The sequence below is a fragment of the Sinohyriopsis cumingii genome, chromosome 2 (genome assembly GCF_028554795.1).
Source record: "Sinohyriopsis cumingii isolate HCF-2022 chromosome 2, ASM2855479v2, whole genome shotgun sequence".
Taxonomy (NCBI): domain Eukaryota; kingdom Metazoa; phylum Mollusca; class Bivalvia; order Unionida; family Unionidae; genus Sinohyriopsis; species Sinohyriopsis cumingii.
The window spans coordinates 166,609,684-166,615,495 of record NC_142962.1 but is presented as its reverse complement, the minus strand read 5'-3'; positions in this window follow the sequence as shown (position 1 = coordinate 166,615,495).

The window sequence follows — 5,812 nt, the reverse complement described above, 5'->3', positions numbered from 1 at the left end:
TTGTTGTTTGCTATGACATTGTATTAACGAGCTGCATCGTTGTTTGCTATGACATTGTATTAACGAGCTGCATCATTGTTTGGTATGACAGTGTATTAACAAGATGCATCGTTGTTTGGTATGACAGTGTATTAACAAGCTGCATCATTGTTTGGTATGACAGTGTATTAACAAGCTGCATCGTTGTTTGGTATGACAGTGTATTAACAAGCTGCATCATTGTTTGGTATGACAGTGTATTAACAAGCTGCATCATTGTTTGGTGTGACAGTGTATTAACAAGCTGCATCATTGTTTGGTATGACAGTGTATTAACAAGCTGCATCGTTGTTTGCTATGACAGTGTATTAACAAGCTGCATCGTTGTTTGGTATGACAGTGTATTAACAAGCTGCATCATTGTTTGGTATGACAGTGTATTAACAAGCTGCATCGTTGTTTGGTATGACAGTGTATTAACAAGCTGCATCATTGTTTGGTGTGACAGTGTATTAACAAGCTGCATCATTGTTTGGTGTGACAGTGTATTAACAAGCTGCATCATTGTTTGGTATGACAGTGTATTAACAAGCTGCATCATTGTTTGGTATGACAGTGTATTAACAAGCTGCATCATTGTTTGGTGTGACAGTGTATTAACGAGCTGCATCATTGTTTGGTGTGACAGTGTATTAACAAGCTGCATCGTTGTTTGGTATGACAGTGTATTAACAAGCTGCATCATTGTTTGGTATGACAGTGTATTAACAAGCTGCGTCATTGTTTGGTATGACAGTGTATTAACAAGCTGCGTCATTGTTTGGTATGACAGTGTATTAACAAGCTGCATCATTGTTTGGTGTGACAGTGTATTAACAAGCTGCATCATTGTTTGGTGTGACAGTGTATTAACAAGCTGCATCATTGTTTGGTGTGACAGTGTATTAACAAGCTGCGTCATTGTTTGGTATGACAGTGTATTAACAAGCTGCATCATTGTTTGGTGTGACAGTGTATTAACAAGCTGCATCATTGTTTGGTGTGACAGTGTATTAACAAGCTGCATCATTGTTTGGTGTGACAGTGTATTAACGAGCTGCATCATTGTTTGGTATGACAGTGTATTAACAAGCTGCATCGTTGTTTGGTATGACAGTGTATTAACAAGCTGCATCGTTGTTTGGTATGACAGTATTAACAAGCTGCATCGTTGTTTGGTATGACAGTGTATTAACAAGCTGCATCGTTGTTTGGTATGACAGTGTATTAACAAGCTGCATCGTTGTTTGGTATGACAGTGTATTAACAAGCTGCATCATTGTTTGGTATGACAGTGTATTAACAAGCTGCATCGTTGTTTGGTGTGACAGTGTATTAACAAGCTGCATCATTGTTTGGTATGACAGTATTAACAAGCTGCATCGTTGTTTGGTATGACAGTGTATTAACAAGCTGCATCGTTGTTTGGTATGACAGTGTATTAACAAGCTGCATCGTTGTTTGGTATGACAGTGTATTAACAAGCTGCATCATTGTTTGGTGTGACAGTGTATTAACAAGCTGCGTCATTGTTTGGTATGACAGTGTATTAACAAGCTGCATCATTGTTTGGTATGACAGTGTATTAACAAGCTGCATCGTTGTTTGGTATGACAGTGTATTAACAAGCTGCATCATTGTTTGGTATGACAGTATTAACAAGCTGCATCATTGTTTGGTATGACAGTGTATTAACAAGCTGCGTCATTGTTTGGTATGACAGTGTATTAACAAGCTGCATCATTGTTTGGTATGACAGTGTATTAACAAGCTGCATCATTGTTTGGTATGACAGTGTATTAACAAGCTGCATCATTGTTTGGCTTGACAGTGTATTAACGAGCTGCATCACTGTTTGGTATGACAGTGTATTAACGAGCTGCATCATTGTTTGGTATGACAGTGTATTAACGAGCTGCAAAGCCTTGAAAATACCACTGATCTGGGCCAAGCGGAACAGACCCGACAAAAAGCAACATTTTGCCATATTATCCATTAACTTCTTCCTTATCTAACTAATAATTATGTACAATAGGTCAATGAAGGGAAAATTTATCGACATTAAAATGCCTTGTAGAATACAGAATGGTATTGTTGTAAATGTGAATAATACCACTTAGAAATCTAGAACCATCTATGGAATTGCAATTTCTTGAGTGACAAACCTTGTCTCTTATTATATTTTCATCAAAGGGGCCATTTATAGGAATAGAATATTGTCATGGTTTTCACCAATGTTTGCACCAAACATGCCTCAGATGTGTGCATGTGTTCCAAGTTTACTGTTTTGAGTATAATGATGACAAGGACTACTAACTATTAAAACTCACTTGTCTCAGGGATGGGTGCCTGGAAAATCATTTTGATGCATCATCCATACTTGTCTTTGTATATGGCAGACTTTTAAAAGTGTTTATTTTAGTGATGTTTATATTTTGAAATGCTCTGTTGATCTAAGTTGTTAGAGCATCCACCATGGATGCAGGAGGTCATGGGTTCGAACCCCAGCTGAGTCATACCAGTGACTTATAAAAAGGGTACTAGCAACTGCCTCACTTTGCACTCAGTATTAAGTGGTTAATGTTAGGACTGGTTGGCCTATTGTCAGGATAATGTGACTGGGTGGGACATGATGATGCTTCAGTGCTAGACATCACTATAAACTGCCACATTGCACACATCATAGCGATATGGCTGGAATATTGTTAACAGTATCTTAAAAAAATACAAATCGCACACATGCACACACATATATATTTTCAAATACAGCATGGACTTTTGTCATTGATGTCTTGAACTTCATAAATTGTTACGTTCAGTCCTGTATTAATTGCACATAATTTGGTAAAGTTCTGTATACATTACATTTAAATTTATTCTGCTATTTATTGCATACAGTTAGGGTTTGTCCGGTATATATTGTATACAGTTAGGGTTTTTCTGGTATTTTTTGTATACAGTTAGGATTTGTCCAGTTTTATTGCATACAGTTAGGGTTTGTCCAGTATTTATTGCATACAGTTAGGGTTTGTCCAGTATTTATTGCATACGGTTAGGGTTTGTCCAGTATATATTGCATGCAGTAAGGATTTGTCTGGTATTTATTGCATATAGTTAGGATTTGTCCAGTATTTATTGAATACAGTTAGAGTTTGTCCAGTATTTATTGCATACAGTTAGGATTTGTCCAGTATTTATTGCATACAGTTAGGATTTGTCTGGTATTTATTGCATACAGTTAGGATTTGTCCAGTATTTATTGAATACAGTTAGGGTTTGTCCAGTATTTATTGCATACAGTTAGGATTTGTCCAGTATTTATTGCATACAGTTAGGGTTTGTCTGGTATTTATTGCATATAGTTAGGATTTGTCCAGTATTTATTGAATACAGTTAGGGTTTGTCCAGTATTTATTGCATACAGTTAGGATTTGTCCAGTATTTATTGTATACAGTTAGGGTTTGTCTGGTATTTATTGCATACAGTTAGGATTTGTCCAGTATTTATTGCATACAGTTAGGGTTTGTCTGGTATTCAATGATAACAGTTAGGATTTGTCCAGTATTTATTGCATACAGTTAGGGTTTGTCTGGTATTTATTGCATACAGTTAGGATTTGTCCAGTATTTATTGCATACAGTTAGGATTTGTCCAATATTTATTGCATACAGTTAGGATTTTTCCAGTATTTATTGCATACAGTTAGGATTTGTCCAGTATTTATTGCATACAGTTAGGCTTTGTCATGTGTTTATTAATTCCTACCATATTTAAGGAGGCAGTGTAACTGGTATTAGGAGTTATAACAGTGCCTTGCAAACAAATGATGTCACAGTGCTAATGATGTCACAGTGCTAATGATGTCACAGTGCTAATGTTGTGATGCTACGGTAATGGGCACAAACAGAAAAGTTTTTAAAAGTAGTAATAAAGAAAACTTTAAAAATGTTACAATTAATTAAAAATTTTCACATCCAGTAAAGGAATTTCTGCAAAGGAAGCTTTTATAAATATTGTTGTCGATCAAAACAAAATTATTGTTATTTTTGACAAATAGTAGCAAATATGTTTATAGTCAACACTGATGGCTGGTGTTTCTGCCCACCACTTGCATATTCAAATGACCATTCTTGTGACTTCATGTAGTAGTCTTTCATTTTTATGTATCAGTCTTCCATGCTGAACACAATCAGTACTGGCAATTTTATGTGCCAGTCTTCCATGCTGAACAGTCTATTGACATGCAAAGGAACTATGCATTAAAACACATATTGCAACTTAAAAGTATTGTAAGTGACACTGGAAGTAGTCATTAGTGTATCACATAAGTATCCATATCAGTACAGGTATAAACACATGTAAATACAAGGAGGTAATCATATCAGTACAGGTATAAACACATGTAAATACTAGGAGGTAATAATATCAGTACAGGTATAAACACATGTAAATACCAGGAGGTAATAATATCAGTACAGGTATAAACACATGTAAATACTAGGAGGTAATCATATCAGTACAGGTATAAACACATGTAAATACTAGGAGGTAATAATATCAGTACAGGTATAAACACATGTAAATACAAAGAGGTAATCATATCAGTACAGGTATAAACACATGTAAATACTAGGAGGTAATAATATCAGTACAGGTATAAACACATGTAAATACTACGAGGTAATCATATCAGTACAGGTATAAACACATGTAAATACTAGGAGGTAATCATATCAGTACAGGTATAAACACATGTAAATACCAGGAGGTAATAATATCAGTACAGGTATAAACACATGTAAATACTAGGAGGTAATCATATCAGCACAGGTATAAACACATGTAAATACTAGGAGGTAATAATATCAGTACAGGTATAAACACATGTAAATACAAAGAGGTAATCATATCAGTACAGGTATAAACACATGTAAATACCAGGAGGTAATAATATCAGTACAGGTATAAACACATGTAAATACTAGGAGGCAATCATATCAGTACAGGTATAAACACATGTAAATACCAGGAGGTAATAATATCAGTACAGGTATAAACACATGTAAATACTAGGAGGCAATCATATCAGTACAGGTATAAACACAGGTAAATACTAGGAGGTGGAGGTAATCATATCAGTACAAGTATAAATATATGTAAATGCTAGGAGGCAATCATATCAGTACAGGTATAAACACATGTAAATACCAGGAGGTAATAATATCAGTACAGGTATAAACACATGTAAATACTAGGAGGCAATCATATCAGTACAAGTATAAACACATGTAAATACTAGGAGGCAATCACATCAGTACAGGTATAAACACATGTAAATACTAGGAGGCAATCATATCATTACAGGTATAAACACATGTACATACTTGGAAGTAGCTAGCAGACATGCAGCCAGAAATACTAGGAAGCAAAAATGAAACTTAAGTAACCCATATACTTTCACAAGTTCCATTATCAAAGTATTTAAATATCCCCCTTACTTATCAATTGTATTTCTTCCGTTACATGCATGAGTCTCTTTTGCATGGTTCATCTCTGTCCATATCGATTTAAGCTACTGAATCCTTAAGATGAAAGAGGGAGAGAGAGAGTCAAGGATGTTAGAATGGAATCTCGAGTAAGGCAGCTCTTTCAGAGCAAAGGTAAGTATGAAATGAGTCATTTGGCAAGAAAATATGTGGGACATATCAAATGAGTCATTTGGCAAGAAAATATGTGGGACATCCCTGATTCGTCTGGTTGCCTAGTTTGCAGCACCCCTGCAACTAATCATTG